General features: G+C 37.1%; 1 long non-coding RNA gene across 2 annotated transcripts; it reads right to left on the bottom strand.

Annotated features, from left to right (window-relative positions):
- On the bottom strand, positions 1,110 to 19,967 carry LOC102162281. Of its 2 annotated transcripts, none has more exons than XR_002338607.1 (4): positions 19,929 to 19,967; positions 18,514 to 18,608; positions 17,661 to 17,701; positions 1,110 to 1,233 (listed from the first exon to the last, which is right to left on the bottom strand). It is a non-coding gene; the product is annotated as an uncharacterized LOC102162281 (long non-coding RNA). The 2 variants fall into 2 exon arrangements; XR_002338608.1 differs by lacking the exon at positions 1,110 to 1,233 and adding an exon at positions 12,652 to 13,602.

Raw genomic sequence — 20,258 nt, 5'->3', positions numbered from 1 at the left:
AAGAATTTCTTCATTATCTTTTTGAAGTTTCTACTTGCCTGGAAAGAGGAAGTAAGGTATTTTTGTACTTACATAGGAAGTATGGATAGAGGAAATACTAGTGGTCTAACAAATATTCAAAGATGAGGTAAGCAAAAATGACTCTTGACAAGAAACTCATTCTACGATAATAAAATCAAAGGAGTTCATTTCTGCGGGAAAGCAAAATCCGTAAGACTTAGAAATGACGATTAAATTCCTTGTCTATATGTATGAATTTCATTCCTCTCAGTTTAGAGAAATCTACTTAAATATTTGAATATTTTGAAAATTACATCTTATTTTCTCACTAATCCAATATAAAATTAGTGATAACATAAAATGGGGACATAATAAGAGTAATAATGATGATAACCAGTACTTTATTATTACTAAACTTTGTTGATAACACTTAGAAATGTACAGGGTCATTAAAGGGTATATGTAAGGTCTTAAGAAGACCACTGGGACTGGGGGTTTGGGATGAAAATGTTCTAAAATTAGGTTGTGATGATGGCTGTAAAACAATAAATACAGTAAAATTCATTGAATTATTTTTAAAAAATCACTGGCTTGTTTATACTTTCTCTCCTAGGTCTCCACAAATATGTTTCTATGGACAGCCTGGCATAAGCACTGTGATACAAATAATAATGAATATTTATAGATTACATATTACCACTAATGGTCTACCAGCCTGATTTACGTAAATATATCTCATGTTTTTCCTACAATTTGACCCTATACGGCTTCCGTATCACAGGTACTGAAATTATTCCTCTCCTGAAATATCTGAGGCTTTATTATCATTTCTGCAATTTTCAACCCCCAGGAATTTTCCCCCTAAGTTTCCAGTACTCTGTAAGTACTCTCCTAGCAGACCCATCCCCATTAGTTCACCAGTCGTGACCACAGAGGACCAAACCTCCATAGCGAAGCAGCCTTTTCTTTTTTTTCTTTTTAGGGCCACACCCATGGCATATGGAGGTTTCCAGGCTAAAGGTCTAATTGGAGCTACAGCTGCCGGCCTGTGCCACAGCAACGTGGGATCTGAGCCACATCTGCAACCTATACCACAGCTCACTGCAACACCGGATCCTTAACCCTCTGAGCGAGGCCAGGGATCAATCCCGAAATCTCATGGTTCTTGGTTGGATTATTTCCACCGTGCCATGACGGGAACTCCATAGTGAAGCAGTCTTCATACAAGTACCTCTACCAAAGGAGAGAGAAAGAGGGAAAAGAAATGTTATCATTGATTCTAATCCTTAATCCTCATGATGTACATGTGAGAGGAAAATGCAGGGTTGTAGTTCTGGATATAAAATTAAATGGGTTAACTTTTAAATAACCATTGGTTAATATATCCAACACTTTTGCTGCATTTAATACTTTCTTGGTACTCCATTCTTCTCCCTGGAGCACAGCCTTAAGCATTTCTTGAGTCAGATACAAGTGGTGTTAGTTTATAGGAAATACTTAATCTGAGTCACTTTTTGCTTCCCTATACACCTATTCCCCATGGCCTTACCCTGAAAGGGGAGGTACTTATCTGTGTATAATGAGATCATAAATTCCTTGAGAGGCTATTTAGCATGGAGGCTAAAAGCACCATTTCTGGAGCCAGACTGTCTGCTTTCAAATATTGCTCTGCCACTTAACAGTGTAAGATCTTTGGCAAGTTACTTAATCTCTGTGTATCCCAGTGTCCTCATCTGTAAAATGGGGATAATAATAGTATCTACCTCACAGTGTTATGAGGATTGGGTGAGAATATATATATAGTAACCTCTATAGAAGTGCTCACTGCTGCCACCTCTGACACTTTACGTATTATTTGACACATGGTAAGCTTTCAGTAAATACCAAATGAACAATGAATAGCTATCCACAAGTGCAAAATGGGAGACCGTAAGAAAGTAAGGATTCCCCTGGTCTTTCAAGATGTCCCCAGTAAACAGCCATTTTGTGTCTTTCATTGTTGTAATCTTATGTCATACCAATATTTCTGTTACGAGTTTAAACAAGATGCATTTACCTCTGAGTCACTCTGGAGTCAAAGTATGGTAATGAAATGGTCCAATCACATTGACCTGCCACATTCTTAAGTCATGTGTCCAACATTATGACATGAGCAAAAATGCACACAATCCTTTTTCTACCCTTTCAAGATTCTCTGTGGGGGCCAGTTTCAGGAAGTGTCACCTCCTCCATGGACTAGACAGCTTCCTGAATAATACATCCTACAAACTAGAAGGATGATAGTCCCACCTGAACCATACAAAGAGCAAACTAGCACGGGCTTCCCAAGAACCAGCCTCATTCACAGCTGTCAGAAGGTATAGTATCCCTAGACTCTCTAGTTTAAGCCCTATCAACTCCTAACTATATCTCAGTCTTTGTTTTAGTGTAGCTAGTCCTACTTCCCACTAAAGTTTCTTGGAGGTTAAAAAATAATTCTTGTGGGCCCAGCACAGTGGGTCCAGCATTGTGGCAGCTATTGTGTAGGTAGCAGCTGTGGCTCAGAACTTCCATATGCCATGGGTGTGGCCAAAAAAGGAAAAAAAAAATTCCTGTGTAGATCTTTGGACTTCACACAACGCCTAGCAGTTCCCTCCTATCCCCGCATATCAGATTGACACTCAGCTAAGTACTTATAAAGTCAACAACTAAAAGACTACACATCGTTTAGTTAAACATACAACTATAACTTATCAGTTGGATACAACATAATCCTTAGATAATAATATCATCCATATATTACATTTTGTTACCATGTCCTATTATATAAAACTTTTTTCTATACTTTGGTGTGGGATATTATCTGGAGAGACCTTAATCACTATTTTCATCTTTTGTTTCCCAAAGGGAAAAGCAACAGAGCAAATGTCAGACTTAGTTAATATTCTGTGCCCTGAAGGGGGAATAAAAGGCCTTTCTAATTATAAAACAAACACAGTAATGTACCTTTTCCTCAGATGCAGCATAAATAACCAAAGTTCCCCAGAATGTGGACTCCTAATTTTATTTTAGCTTTTCTTTCAAACAAGTGTCACTGAAATGATCATTTTTAACATTTCCTTTTTAACTGCCTCTAAGTTGGAGTGGCCAAATCACAGCTGAGGTTGTATTTCACAAATTATCCTTACCACCTCAGGAATAAAGTAATGGTTTAATAAAACTTTAGTGTGGGTTGAAAAACTATAGTATTCTTATTCTAGAATAAGTAAGTGATTTTCAAGTGACCGAAGCAGAGTTAAGCTATGTCTTCTGGCCAACAGTACCAGAGCTAAAGCATGGTGCTGGGGAGAAGGGCAATATGGAAAGGAAGAACAGGAATGGGAATGGAGCAAGAATACAAGGAAAGGATGGGGATATAGGTAGATAAAGTAAAGGCGATTCCCTCAAGGGTCAGCTGCTTCTTTAAATACTGCTCTAATGATTAATCAAGTTCATAGATGGAAAAAAAAATTGTGAAGAAGGGAAAAAGAAAAGGGAACAGATGAGACGGAAAAGACTTGTGGGGGACAAAAAGAAAAGAAAGAATCCATCTGGTGGATAGCAATAGAGCACACCATGAAATTGCCTTAGGTACCAAAGCTTACTGATCTATGCTAGACCCTTCAGCCCACTTGAGACAACAGCCTAGTTCTAGCCTAGTTCCACTCCAATTATGAGGACTTATCTTTCATTTTTGATAGTTAAGAATTATTAGTTTTGTTTTTCTTATATGAATTTATTTAAAACTACTATCTCTAAAAGATAAGCAAACTCCTTTATCATCCTTCTACTCAACTGCATATATTTATTCAGCACTACTCTCATTTCTTATATTTTCCCTTGCCATAAGGGAAAGAAATGAACTTTGGGCTTCTAACCATATGTCTTTGAAGTAAGCGTCTCAAAGACATAAAAATTAGCCCAAACAGGACCTAGGTCACTAATCCTTGTAATTATCTACAGTAAAATATTAAGCAAATTTAGTCAAGGAGACCAGGGAACAAACAATCAAGCAGTATATTAATCCCAAACATAGCCACATCAAAACGATCGAAAAATATATTAATGATAAAAAATTAACTGGATCTCTAAAGCTATCAGTCTGATTTTGGGAGAGGCCCTCTAGTTCTGGCTTAAAGAGCAGGAAAAGCGGAGTTCCTGTTGTGGCTTAATGGAAACGAATCTGACTAGCATCCATAAGAACACAGTTTTAATTCCTGGCCTCACTCAGTAGGTTAAGGATCCAGTGTTGCTGTGAGCTGTGGTGTAAGTCACACATGCAGGTCGCATCTCACTTTGCTGTGGGCTGTGGCATAGGCCGATGGCTACAGTTCCATTTCGACTTCTGGCCTGGGAACCTCCATATGCCTCGGGTGCAGCCCTAAAATTCAAAAAAAAAAAAAAAACCCCAACAAAAACAAAACAAAACAAAACAAAAAAACCCACAAACACACCAAAAAAAAAAAAAAAAAGGCAGGAAAAGAATTTCCTAATGCTCAGAAAAATTAGGAGAAATCCTCCATTTTTTTCCTTCTTTAGATCTCTGTTCTCTAGTGCCCCAGGGCCCAGGAAATTCTGCCAGTGTAGCAGCAGCAATGTCAGTGAGGGCCCATAGGTACTAACCTTTCTGAGAGAGGGAAACCTTCCTCTACAGAGAAGCTGTGGTCTCAGGAGAATGGGCAGAATGCCAGTTGCTTTTTTTCCCCTGCTCCATTTACTGATTGGCCCTGGACACAGCACAGTCCCAGAGAGTATGCAGCAGAGTAGGATCACTACAGCACTAGCTTTCTGGCTGTAGGGCTAAAAGAAGTCTAGGAAACTAGAAAGTACCAGAGATCATGGAGAGGAAGGAGCTCAGAAAAGTAGCACAGTTGACTGTAAACACCTAGGTTCATCCTCAAGTTACACAAGGGTGGATCTGATCCTAAATATTTTTGAGACTGAACTGAAAGATATACCACGGCACATGTCCCAGACTGGTCACTGAGTGTGGCACATAAAGGAGATAAATCTAAATAGTACCACAAATATTTTGAAAACAAAATTGACATTGAAATTACAACCCACAGAAGGTTGGTTAAAATTTGTGGCATGACTACAACCAGCTGTATGACCTGCTAAAACAAAAAATATCAATATTCTCCATAGGATTTAAATAAAACCCAGAGTCTTTGTAAGATTTTAAATGTGTGGGATGCAGGTAAAAATCATTCAGCATACAAAAAAAAAAAAAAAAAAGAAAGAAAGAAAATATAAGCTCTGATGGAAAAAGACAATTCAGGGGACAATGCTGAGATAGCACAGATGCTAAAATTAGCTAATGAAGGCTTGAAAACAGTTATTACAAGAGCATACCAGGAAGTAAAAGAAAATACTCCTGAAAGAAATACAACAAAATGGAAGATATGAAGAACTAAACTAAAATTTTAGAACTAAAATAAAGAACTCATTGGGAATTCCCGTTGTGGCATAGCAGAAACAAATTTGACTAGGAACCATGAGGTTGCAGGTTCAATCCCTGGCCTTGCTCAGTGGGTTAAGGTTCCGGGGTTGCCATGAACTGTGGTGTAGGTCGCAGATGCGGCTGGGATCCTTCACTGCAGTGGCTGTGGTGTGGGTCAGTACCTGTAGCTCTGATTCAACCCTAGCCTGTGAACTCATTGGATGGGCTCAATCACTGAATGGAGATGAGAGAAAAGAATCAGTGAATTTGAAGATAACAGAAATTACTCAATCTGAACAATGAGAAAAAAACACTAGGTGAGAAAAAAAAAAATGAACAGCACCTCAGACACTAGTGGGACAAAACCCAAAGATCTAATGTTCATCACTGGAGGTGTTGGAAACCATTGAAACTGCTGAATGATGCAGTAAACAAATTTGGTGCACATGCAAAAGCACAACCACTGAGACAGCTTTATCATTAACTGCACCTGATTTTGCTCATTAACCTACGTCACCTTCCCTAATAAAAGGCATGTGGGCTAAAACCTAGGCTCCTTTGTTCTGCGGAATGGTTACTTTTCTAAACATAGGTGTCTTCTGTGATTTATTCTGCCACACTGTCCCTCTTCCAGGATTTCCCGTTGCCCTGCATCGCTGGACATGGCATGGAGGTCCAGAAGAAAAGGAGAAAAAAACACAATGCAGTAAAAAAAAAAAAAAAACTTTTAAAAAATGAGGTCCATTCTTTCTGATCACCAGGAAGTTATCCCACTATGCTAGCAGCATTTATTTCATAAACCTATCTTTCTTTTAAAAATATAAAAACTTTTTAAAAATTAAAAATAACTGAAAAGTTCCTAAATTTGAAAATCATAAACTTACAAATTAAAGAAGGTCAGTGAATCCCAGAACAGGATAAATCCAAAGAAATCTATGCCTAAAATACATCACAATCAAACTGCCAAAAATTGAAGACAAAAAAAAATCTTGAAAGCAGCTAGAAAAAAGTGACCCATGACTTACAGGGAACAACACTTTAAATGATTGCAGATTTCTTATCAGAAACCATGGAGAGTAGAATTAGGTGCAACAGCTTAAGGTGCGAGGGGGAAAAAATCAACCCTGTCAACCCAGAATTTTAAATCTAGCAAAAACTGCTTCATGAATGAGGTTCAAATAAACACATTCTCGGGGAAGGAAAACAAGAGAATTCACTGTCAGCAGACCTGCCCTAAAGAATTATTAAAGGAAGGTCTTTAGACAGAAGAGAAATCATACCAGAAGGGAACTTGGAACATGAGGAAGAGAAATCATAAATCTCTAGGTAAATATAATAGACTGTTCCTGAGCCTCAAAATATATTTCATATTTGAAAGCAAAAATAATACTGTCTACTGGGGTTTTCAATGTATGCAAATGCAATACATAAGACAACAACAACATAAAGAGAGCATACAGGGATCTAAATGATGCAAAGAATCCTATATCTACTTGAAGTGGTAAAATGTATTGATTCTGGAGTTCCTTAGTGGCTCAGTGAGTTAAGGATCCAGCATTGTCACTACTGTGGTTTGGGTCACTGCTGCGAAGTGGGTTCAATACCTAGCCCTGGAACTTCCTCATGCTGTAGGTGCAGCCAAAAATATATATTGATACCAAGGTAATTGTGGATAATTAAATATTTGTATTTCAATCACAAGAGCAATCATTACATTTCTTTTACAAAGACATGCAGTCAAACGTACAATAGATTAAATTGAATACAACTCACGCCTGAACAACGTGAGTTTAACTGCCCTCATAGGCAGATTTTTATAATGGTAAATACTGTAGTACTACATGATCTGCAAATGTGGAACTGCAGATACAGAGGAACAGGTTATGGAGGAACTGTATATACTGAGGGCCAACTATAAGTTACATTTGGATTTGTCAACTGCATGAGGGCCAGCACTCCTATCCTCTATGTTGTTCAGAGGTCAACTATACTAAAAAATGTTTAACTACCTCAGGGAGTTCCCTGGTGGTCTAGTGGTTAGGATTTGGTGCTTTCACCACCACAGCCCGGGTTTGGAACTGAAATCCCACAAAAAAATAAAAAGGAAAAAAATAAAGCTGACTACCTCAAAAGAAGGCAGGAAAAGGAAAACAGACAAATGAAAGGAAAAAAAAAAGAAAACAAATAAAACGGTAGACCTGGAGTTCCCGTCGTGGCACAGTGGTTAACGAATTTGACTAGGAACCATGAGGTTGCGGGTTCGGTCCCTGCCCTTGCTCAGTGGGTTAACGATCCGGCGTTGCCGTGAGCTGTGGTGTAGGTTGCAGACGCGGCTCAGATCCTGTGTTGCTGTGGCTGTGGTGTAGGCTGGTGGCTACAGCTCCGATTCGACCCCTAGCCTGGGAACCTCCATATGCCGCGGGAGCTGCCCAAGAAATAGCAAAAAGACAAAAAACAAACAAACAAAAAAGAACGGTAGACCTATATCCAAATATATCAATGATTACATTAAATGGAAATGGTCTAAATATACCAATTAAACACACAGGTTATCGGCAGAATGGATACGAAGAACACAACCCAAATCTATACAAAGAATATGACCCAGTTATGTACTGTCTACAAAAAAATTCAAATATATTGATATAGGTATGTTAAAAATAAAAGGATGAAGGAACATATGCCATGTGAACACTAATTAAAACAAAGTGGGAGTCGTCTTGGGAGTGCTGGGAAACTGGCTCAATCCTTGGCCAGCACAGGGGTTAAGGAGAAGGTGTTGCTACAGCTGTGGCATAGGTCACAAACTGGGGCTCGGATCTGATCCCCACCCCCCGGGAACTCCATTTGCCACAGAGCAGCCAAAAGAAAAAGGGGAAAAAAAAAAAAGAAAAAACAAAGTGGGAGTAGCTATATTAATATCTAAATAAAGTAGATTTCAGAGAAGAGAAAATTATCAGAGATTAATGAGGATATCACAAAAGTCATGAATTAAAAACGGATAGGTCTGAAAGGAGAAACAGACAAACCCACAATTACTTTCGGAAACGTCAACAATCCTCTCTCAGCTATAGACAGAATTTGGAAACAGAAAATCTGCAAGGATAGAAAAGAAACAAAAAAAACCCATCAACCCAAGTGGACCCAACAAATGTTTATAGATTAGTCCACTCAGCAATAGCAGAGTACATATTGTTTTAAATGTACATGGCACATTCACCAAGTCAGACAATATCTAGATCATAACACCAGCCTAAAAGGAAAATGTGAAAGAATTGAAATTATTAAAAGTATGCTCTCTAATCATAATGGAATTAAATTAGAATTAAATAACATAAAATAACATCTCCAAACATTTGTAACAAAACATTTCTAAATAACCCTTGGGTCAAAGAAGAAGTCAAAAGGGAAATGTAAAAACATTTTGAGTAAAATGAAAACGAAAGTAAAACATATCAAAAATTGTGGGACTCAGCTAATTTTTTTTTTTTTCAAGGGCTGTAGGTATAGCATATGGAAGTTCCCAGGCTAGGGGTTAAACCAGAGCTGCAGCTGCTGGCCTATGCCATAGCCACAGCAATGCCAGATCGAGACACGTCTGTGACCTACACCACAGCTCACAGCAATGCTGGATCCTTAACTCACTGAGCAAGGCCAAGGATCAAACTCGCATCTTCATGGACACTAGGCGGGTTCACTTCCATTGAGCCATGATAGGAACTCTGGGATTCAGCTAAATTGAAAAGGGAAATTTATAGTATGAAATGGTTATATGAAAAAAGAAGGCCTCAAAACATTGATCTTTAAAAGAGTTTTTAAAAAAGCAAATAAAGCCAAATGAAGCAGAAGGAAGGAAATTAAAAAGCTAAGAACAGAAATAAATAGAATTGAACACAAAATTAATACAGAAAAATCTATGAAATAAAAGTTCTTTGAGATCAATAAAATCAAAAACACAAATTATAAATATCAGGAATAAAAAAGGATCTCACTATAGACCCTACAGATATTAAGAGGATAAGTGAATACTATGAACAACTCTATATGCATAAATAAAATATGGCATCCAAGGTGACACAGGCTAATTCTTTGAGATGAAATATCAAAACTCATCAAAAAGAAAATGGATAACCTGAAGAATCCTGTAACTATAAAGAAATTGAATTCATAGCTAAGAAGCCTTCAAAATTTTTTTCCTGACCTAAATGTAAGATTCTATTAAACACTTAAAGATGAAATGACTCTACACAAACTCTTCTAAAAAACAGAAAAGGATGAAAGACTTCCCAACTCATTTTTATAAAACCAGCATTATTCTGATACCAAAGCCAGACAAAGATAGTATGAGATTAAAAAACAAAAAACTATAGGTTAATAGCTTTCATTAACACTGATGCAAAAATCAAACAAAATCTTAGCAAACTGAGCCCCATATTTTCTTAAATTATACACGACCAAGTGTGGCTTATCCTGAGAAAGCAAGACTGCTTCAATATTTGAAAAATCAGTCAATGTAATCTACTATATTAATAGACTAAAGGAGAAAAATTACATAATCATATCAACTGATTCAGAAATAGCATTTGAAAAACTTCAACATACATCCAAGAGAAAAAAAAATTCTCAGCTAAGACAGAAATTACTACAAAAAGCCAACTGCATGTATAAAAATCCAACATCTAATATCACACTTAATAACATTAAGTGAATGACTAAATGTTTTCTCCCTAAGATCAGAAACAAAGAGGTCCTCTCTCACTGTTGTGATCTGACATTATACTAGAATTCTTAGTCAATATAAGGCAGGAATAAGAGATAAAGGCATACAGATTGGAAAGGAAGAAATTAAAATGTTCCTATTTGCAGATGACATAACTGACACCAAAAGAAGTGAAAAAACATACCCAAAACTCCTAGAACTGAATTAAGTAAGATTACTAATTAAGTAAGATCATATAAGGTAAAAACACAAAAATAATCTTATATCTATATACCAGCAATGAACAACTAAAGCTGATATTTTAAAAGCAATACCATTCATGATAGCTCCAAAAATATTGAAATACCTAGGAATACCTTTAACAATTTTAACAAAATATTGATAGAACAGTACCTATATGCTAAAAACTACCAAATACAAATGAAAGAAATTAAAAACAACCTAAATAAATGGAAAGACATACTGTGTTTAGGGACAGGAAGACTCAACTTCCCAATCTGATGTATAGATTTAACTCAGTTTCATTAACTCTCCCAGAAGAATTTTTGTAGATAGAGACAAGCTGATTCTAAAATTAACATGGTGGAATTCCCTGGTGGTGTAGCAGGTTAAGGTCACTTTTTTTTTTTCTTTTTGGTCTTTTTAGGGCTGTACTCACGGCATATGGAGGTTCCCAGGCTAGAAGTCGAATTAGAGCTGTAGCCGCCGGCCAATACAAGTTTGAAGAAATATCAAATAACAATATGATAACATCAACTTCTAGTGAGAACACAGAACAAATGGAATGCTCATACATTCTCATGGAAATCCAAAATGGTATAGCCATTGTGGAAAACAGTTTGACAATCTCTTATAAAGTTATAAAGTTAAATATATTCTTACCATATGACCTAGCAATTCCACCCCTGGGTATTTACTCTAGGAATATAAAAACTTCTGTTCACACCAAAACCTACACACAAATGTTTATAGCAGCTCTATTCACATCTACCAAAAACTGGAAACAATTTAAATGTCCTTCAATGAATGAATGGAAAACTGTGGTGTCTCTACAATGTAGTACTACTCAACAATAAAAATGAATTAACTACTGACAAAGGCAACATCTCAGATGAATCTCAAAGGCATGTGAGTAAAAAGCCAGTCTCAAAAAGTTATATACTGTGTATCAATTTACATATGAGATTCTCATAAAGATAAAATACAAAGATTAGACTTCAGAACTAATCTTCCTGACTGCCAGGAGTTGAGGAGGTAACTACAAAGGGGTAACACAAGGGAGTTTCTTAGGATAATGGAACTATTTTATGCCTTGCAGCGGTGGTTATGTGAGTTTATTGTATTAAATTCATAGAAGAATACACACATGCATGTACACACACTCAATTTTACTGTATGTTAATTAAAAAATAAAACTATAACATGATGTATTGCTACATCTTAACATCTAAAAGCAGTTTTTTTAAAATCAGAGTAAGTACATATGAGAAGAATAAAATTCAGAGGCATTTATCAATTGCTTCTCAACTATATAGTTGAGATTTAAAATGAGTTATTAGATGCCTGGTCCTGCTTAGAATGGTACTAGATATTGTTTCTAATCAATGTTTTTGTATTCTCATAAATCAAATCCACAGCATTCAAAAGGTATACTCTAATAGTGCTATAAAGTTTAGTGGTTGTGAGTCCTGCAGTGTTAATTCATCATGTTTTTCTTGCTTTTAAGGAGCCCTAACAGTCCATGTAACAGAATTTTTAAAAATTTTGACAAATTTGGTAACACAGCATAGTAAGTATGAACACAGGTTCAAGAACTAGACATCCTGGTTCAAACCCTACCTCTGCCACTTACTAGCTATCTGACCTGGATAAGTTACTTGATCTCTCTGTGTCTCAGTTTCTTTACCCGAAGATAATAATTATACTTACCACATAGGGTAATTATAAGTGAGAATTAAGAGTTAATATATGAAAACCACTTAGAATAGTGCCTGGCACATATTAAAGACTACATCGGTATTTGTGAAATAAAATGCACTAGGGTCTTATCCATTTGTCAGCTTCGTAACCTCACAGGCATGCCACATTATATACGATTAAATACTTAAATTATATTTGCATGGTTCAAATGGAATTGTACCAGTTTATTAATTAACATGATAAAAATTTAATTGGAAGTTTCTGCACTTAAGTCTCTCCCTCAAAATTGTAACAGGTACAACACACAGGACTCAAGCTTTGATGACAGCCCTAGTACAGAAGACGAACATGCTTGAATTCACAGCAAATTCAATAGGTATCAAAAGGGTGGGTTTTCCGACAAGTATCCATGAGGATATGGGTTCGATCCCTGGCTTTGCTCAGTGGGTTAAGGATCTGGAATTGCCATGAGCTGTGGTGTAGGTTGCAGATGTGGCTCGGATCTGGTGGTGTTGTGGTTGTGGCTGTAGCTGTGACGGCAGCTGCAGCTCCAATTCGACCCCTATCCTGGGAACTTCCACATGCCCCAGTTGTGGCAATAAAAAAAGAAAAGAAAAAATAGGTGGGTTTTAGGAAAAGGAAGCTAGTTGGATTTTAAATTGTGTTGATAAATCTCTAATATCCACACAGGTCACACCACTCTTGAAGCATATATTCCATTCTAGATTAGATGCTTAATTGATTTACACACTTAATGTGTGCAGCCCTGCTGGCAAAAATGAGAACCACAGGTAAAATTTGTAGGGGAAACAATTTAGGCTCAGTAAAAAGAGGAACTAATGCTAAAGAATTCTCCAAACATAAGAATGGGCTACCTGAATAGTTAGTGAATTCCATGTCACTGGGAATGTTCAAATAAGCACAATGACTGGTTGGTGGGACATTTATGATCAGAACAAAAACAACAATCATTTAATAATGCTTATTATGTCTCTTCCAGGTCCTTTACATACATTATCTTCAATTCTTCTACCAACTCTATAATGTAGCCACTATCTCTATTTTATAGGTGAAGAAACCAAGTTAAATAAATTACCCTGAACACATAGCTACTAAGTGGCAAAGCTGTGATTTAATCAAAGTCCTATAATTGCATAGCACATACTCTTTCTACAATTCCACACTGCCTTTGGCTGAAGATTCAATGAAATTAATATTCCTTTCAATCCTGAGAGAGTGTGATTCCTTGAAATTATACCTTTCTAGATATATGTCTAGATCTTCTCTAACTATTTCCATAACATTGGAATAGGTGACTTTATCAAGATAAAATGTCTTACCTGTGTTAATGTTGATTTGCTACTTCTGTGAGAGAGAGAAGTCCCAAACTAACATCCTTCCCAGTATATCAATAGATAATGAAATTAACAATAAATTGGACTATGCAGAATAGGTGTGGGGTTTCTTACTCCTGAATTTGCTTCCTAGAGAATTCCTTCCTCTTAAAAAAAAAAAAAAAAAAAAAAAGGAGGTAAGATATTTTTTTCCCTTAATAAAAGTACAAATGAAAACACAGGTATATATAAATCTATGTCCTTATCTCTCCACTTTTCCTCTTTGGCTAACTCTCAATTAAAACATGATTCATGAGACTCAATGCGACTATTTTCAGTATTTGCAGAGGAATCTCTCACCAACTGGGGGTGGTGATGGTTATGTTCCAGAAAAGTGCCATGTAGATAAAACCTTCACTGGTAAGTTCAAGGATAGGGAATTTACAAGAGAATGGAACAATAAAATTGGTTAGAAAGCAGAAAAGAATCTTTTCCCTCAGTTGTTCATGAGCTTGTATTCTGAAGGCCATGGTCTTTTGTGGAAGATGGAGTTTATATTAATCACACTTCTTTTTTCAAAGTTCTTGATACAGTCCTTACCGTACCGATATTTGCTGCTTTCTCACTGGTATCATTTTTGCAAGCTTGGCAATGTTATTCTTAACCATTTGGTCTTTCCACAAAAGAAGGGCATGGTTTTTCTAGGCCCGGCCTCCTACTGTTATTCTCCACTCATCGTATATAGAGAGGATGGAGAATAGCAGACCTCCTCTCTCTTCACCATCTGACCTTAAGACCAGAGTAGGAGTGGAGATAAGGGTAGGGATAACTGTTATTAAATTCTTTGGTTACAAGGAACTAAGCTCAACCACAGATACCATACATACATAGAGATCACAGATTTTTAAATGTAGGTGTACAAATAGAAAACCATATTGTGAAAAAATTATGACAAAATGGTAACTGACGAGGGATTACTACACAAATCTTCCTAAAAATCTTTGTAACTTCTGAATATGTTTAAGTATACTCCTAAACGTAGGGTTCAAATTTAGCAATCATTTGTTGGATTCTAAAGGGAGAGAAATTTAAACAAAACTTCTCCCACTCTCAGGTCAGAATGAATCACAGCCTCACAGAATTATGAAGTTGGCAGAACTATTTTAATTTCAGAGGAGGAAACTCAGAAAGGCTACTTAACCAGACACTGTCATAATTTTGAACTTCTCCAATACCATACTCAATAATCTACATCTTGCATTCTTCAAAAATATTTTGAAACAAGATGTGTTTGTTCTTCACCTACTTGATACTCTGAACTTGGAAACACTTTACTGTGTTGGGCTCAGAAACAGAATTTGGTGATGATCATTAAAATGGAGTGTCAGAGACCCCACCTTACTATGGAGTGAGGTGGAAATGTCCCCTTGCAGAGATTTTTTAGTTGTCTTCTTTTTTGGGCCTGTGAATGTGAGTTCATGTGCTGGAGATCCTTATGATTTTCTCAACTGAGGACAACATGACAATAAACTATGGCAAGCCAGTTTATCCAACAAAACTAGGATTGGATGATGAACGGATTGGCGTGTGGAAGGAAGAACACTGTCTAGTCAGAGGTTCAAGAATTTCTAGACAGAATGCTAATGCTGCTTTCAGCTGGTTAAGAATTATTAGCATCTCTTTGGCTTTTTGCAAAAACACTGCAGGGGAGTAAAACACTGTTGGGGAGTCAACCCCTTTGTCTCTTTCCTTTACTATCCCTTTTTCTGATCCCTTGTTTACTTGACAACTCAGAAGATAGAAAGAAATGGGTGTAGGGCATGGCTCTGACTCTAGGCCTTATTTGGGCTTTCAAAGCTGTCAGAATGGTTCTGGCATTTAAATTTAATAGGCAGCAGGCTAGAAAGGAGAAAGGTTTGTGAAACTCTACCAGGTATACTATTTTAAAGTTAAATGAGACTTAGCACTGCCAACTTCGTATATTTGATTTGTTGCCTATACATCTCTAACTCAAGTTACAGGCTTTGCTTTTTTTTTTTTTTCCTTATCCCTTTATTTTGTTCTTCTGGTTCCAGCAACACTGACAATAAACAGGTGGGGAGGGCAAATTTAATATTAGCTTGCTACTGCACTGCTGTTGAGTGTCTCTAGGATGAAAGAAGAAGGTCTAGTAGATATTTCATTCCTAAAGATCTAAAATTAGCAAGTTCAGCCCTCACATTTGGAAGCCAGGCACTCAGTCTTTAAACAGGATATATCATTTCTTTTGCTTCATAAAACTTGCTCAACTTTAGGAGTATTTATATGAGTTGCACAGGGTAAAATCTTAAAAACATGTTATGCTCAAATGAATTAAATTTTAAATGAAGAATAGTAGCTCTGATGTTATGACAGTTCTCAAGGGTAATAAAAAGGCTCTAGTTTGTAGATAAATGATAAGACATGCAAAGAGTTGACCTCTAAAATCTCAAACGTGGTTCAACGTCTCACTTTCATCCACGGAACTAATTTCTTCTATGCAAAACTCACTCAGCAATCTAAGTAAGGAAGTTTCCCTAAACAAACAATGACTGGGGATTAAAAAACAGCCTATACCAGAAGTTCACTTTGTGGCTCAGTGGTTAACAAACCCGACTAGGATCCATGAGGATGCAGGTTCGATCCCTGGCCTCACTCAGTGGGTTAAAGATCCAGCATTGCTGTGAGCTGTGTAGGTCGCAGACGCAGCTTGGATCCAGCATTGCTGTGGCTGTGGTGCAGGCCAGCAGCTGTAGCTCTGATTCGACCCCTAGCCTGGGAACTTCCATATGCTGCGAGTGCTGCCCCAAAAATTAAAAATAAAAATAAAAATAGCCTAAACCTCTAGCTTAAAAAAATCAATAGCTCTATGAAGACTTGCATTTTCATAAGATGTTTGAGTCTTCAGAACTCCATGAAAGCAAGAACTGTAAGCTCAATAATAAGCTATTATTAGATAGATGGGAACAACACCAAATATTAATGATGGTCTTCAGTGAACTGAGAAATACCAGATAGTTGTTTTCACAGATTGATCAATATTTTAAATTTAATTGTCTGGGTGTCATAAGGATGGAATCTTACAGGTTTTACGTAACTATCCCAAATGGTTCACAGAAAATTAATCATCAAGAATCACCCAGAGGTGTGTATTAAAACTAAATATGGAGTTCCCGTAGTGGCACAGTGGTTAACGAATCCGACTAGGAACCATGAGGTTGCGGGTTCGGTCCCTGGCCTTGCTCAGTGGGTTAATGATCCGGCGTTGCCATGAGCTGTGGTGTAGGTCGCAGACGCGAATCAGATCCCGCGTTGCTGTGGCTCTGGAGTAGGCCGGTGGCTACAGCTCCGATTGGACCCCTAGCCTGGGAACCTCCATATGCCGCAGGAGCGGCCCAAGAAATGGCAAAAAGACAAAAAACAAAAACAAAACCAAAAAAAAAACCTAAATATGAGACACTAAGAGGTTAAAGAGACAGCGGCATGGCCTTTTCACAAGGCAGAAAAGATAAACATTTCCAGATAAGCTGCCATGGTTGACAACCTGAAAAGCGAAGCCCTCATGCAAACACTAAGGAGATATGAAGGAATTTTTGTCCTTTCAGACTTCTGGAAATGAGAGAATATCACTTAACAGTATAATGAAAATATTATCTGAGGTATTAAAATGGCGTGTTTATTGAGCACTTACTAAGTAACAGGCATAGAGATCAGCACTTTCCTTGCACTGTGTTATTTAATTCTCAGTGCAACTCTACAGTGTGCATACTGTCATTGACCCTATATTAAAGATGAGGAACTTGAGGCTTTGAGAGCTTAATAACTTGCCCAAAGTCACAGTGCTAGTACATAACAGATCTCACATCTAAAGCTAAGTCTGTTGGGCTGCGGTGTCCATGTTCTTAAATCCTATGGGGATTTCCTGTTGTGGCTCAGTAGTAACGAACTCGACTAGCATCTATGAAGATATGAGTTCGATTCCTGGCCTCAATCAGTGGGGTAAGGATCCAGCACTGCCATGAGCTGTGCTATAGGCAGCAGACCCACTCAGATCCTGTTGCTGTACCTGTAATGTAGGCCTATAGCTGCAGCTCTGATTCAACCCCTAGTCTAGGAACTCCATATGACACGGTGCAGCCCTAAAACGCAAAAAACAAACAAAGAAACAAACAAACAAAAACAAAAAACCATGGATACCAAGACTCACCTTGATGGGACTGGTCTCTGGTAGACACATCAGGAATGGAGCTGTCACGACAGGACAATCATATAATCATGGTCAGTAAAACGGCGTGATTACACATATCCTTATCTTTGGATCATTTGCCTGTACTTCCTCTTTTCCCCTCCCTGGTGACTTTATTTTTGTCTTTTTTTAAGGTGGTACCTGCAGCATATGGAGGTTCCCAGGGTAGGAATCAAATCTGAGCTGTAGCCATCAGCCTATGCCACAGCCACAGCAATGCCAGATCTGAGCCGCATCTGCGACCTACACCACAGCTCACAGAAATGCTGGATCCTTAACCCACTGAGCAAGGCCAGGGATTGGACCTGTGTCCTCAAGGATACTAGTCAGATTTGTTTCCACTGAGCCAAAACAGGAACTCTGTCCCTGGTGACTTTAGATCTATCAGAATGGTGCTTGGAAAGCCAATTAGATAGGTCAGATTGAGGGTAAAAATCAATTAAAACATTGGTTAGACCCTTCACTGTCCTAGGCATCCTCCTTACTTGAGAAGTTCACATCTGATCGGAGAATACAGAAATTTAACCCCGCTTATAATTCTGTGAGATGAGTACTATGGCAGTGCTGTGGACACAAATTTCTGTCCTTAGAAAATAAAAGATCTTGAATTCTTCTTGTCCAGTTTAGTTTCACTTATGCTTCAAGGTTACAAGTTATTCTGGCTAACAGAGAAGTGGGGGTGGGGGAGGTTTTATGCAATCTTAATTTTTAAAATGTTATGCACAAGCTTAAAAAAAAGTATTATTTTTCCAAATACTTTCAAGGGCATTTTCCTAGAATCAGGTAAATGAGAGCAAGCAAATGACCTACTTACAGCAAAAAATGCTCCAGGTTATAAAGGATGGGAAGCCAAGTGTATCCTGGAAACCACAGCATCTGGTCTTGTTTTATGCTTCATCTATCAATCTGCTTTTACAGGAATTGAGAATTAATGTTTCAACTACTGATTCTTCTATTTTGGCTGATAAATTTATATCTTTGTTATTCTTACTCAAACCCTCCCGTCTCCTCTCCCATTTAAAAAATCATATGGAAGGCATTTATGAAGGTCCCAAGCAAATCCTAGGGAGCTTACTCTTTCATTTATGCCTTAAAAACTTTTGCTAATGAGGCTACTGTAAGGTTAAACAGCTTCCCAAGCAATTCCACATTTTGATCAATCCTGACTTTCCACAGACAGTATCACGTGAATGGTATACTGTCAGCACTGTAGTAAAGCTACATAAAAAATAGTGAAGATTTAAAATAAATATCTAAGTTCTAGAAAGTGTTTCTTGGTAGCATAAACTATAAAAAATGTACAATTGGCAGCAGCACTTGAGAAAAGGATTATGTAGCAATGTAAGATTGTGGATTAGTGCTATCCTGATAATATGAGAAAATTACTTATCACTCATTTATATTTATACTTATTTAAAATTATGTGCAAAGTTTAAAAACATAAAAGCATGAAAAGTAGATTTACAACAATATGTTCTTTGAACTTTGCTGTTGCATCTTTTGGCTTTTTGGGCTTTTTATAGACCAAAGCTATCAATTCATCTTTCTATTCCTTCCAATCTGTTGAAATTTTAATTTTCCTTTTTTTTTTTTGCCTTTATTCCATCTTATTCTTTCTAATTTTAGTCTTTCTCAGTGCTTTCATGACTTAACGATACAGCTTCATATTCTCGCTTTCCTTTCCTTTCTCCACCCATTCTATTTAACTTTTCAAAATAATAATTAGGATCCTTCTTTTCCAATGAAATATTTTTAAAAGAACCAAGGTTACCAAGTAACTCTTGTACTAACATATTTACTGCTATATAATTTTGTCTATTTGCTGAAGTTCTGCTCTTTTTTTTAATTAAACTGTAGTTTATTTACCATGTTGTGCCAATTTCTACAGCACAGCAAAGTGAGCCAGTCATACATATATACACATTTTTTTTTACTCATATTATCTTTCATCATGTTCCACACAAAAGATCGGATATAGTTCCCTGCGCTATGCAGTAGGACCTTGTTGTTTATGCATTCTAAATGTAATAGTTTGCATCTATTAACCCTAGTTCCAGTCCATCCCACTCCTTGTCCCTCCCCCTTGACAATCACAAGTGTGTTCTCCACATATGTGAGTCTGTTTCTGTCCTGTAGATAGGTTCATTTGTGCCACATTTTAGATTCCACATATTAGTGATACACTATGGTATTTGTCTTTCTCTTTCTGACTTACTTTATTTTACTTACTTTATTTATGACAATTTCTAGTTGCATCCATGTTGCTGCAAATGGCATTATTTCATTCTCTTTTATGGCTGAGTAGTATTCCATTGGGTACATGTACCACATCTTTTTAATCCATTCACCCGTCAATGGACATTTGTTTCCATGTCTTGGCTACTGTGAATAGCACTGCTTTGAACATATGGGTACAGGTAAGTTCTGCTCTTTCTCAATCACTGTAAAGTGAATCAAATGAGCAGTGAATAGACTCAGGTTTTACTATGTCTTATTATCCCCAGATTTCAGATTTTTTTTTTCCCAAAGACATTTTATTCTGAATTTGTCATGAGGCTT

Source organism: Sus scrofa, chromosome 14, assembly GCF_000003025.6.
Source record: "Sus scrofa isolate TJ Tabasco breed Duroc chromosome 14, Sscrofa11.1, whole genome shotgun sequence".
Lineage (NCBI taxonomy): Eukaryota > Metazoa > Chordata > Mammalia > Artiodactyla > Suidae > Sus > Sus scrofa.
Note: the sequence above shows the minus strand (reverse complement) of the source record. Positions and strands in the feature narration are given on the sequence as shown.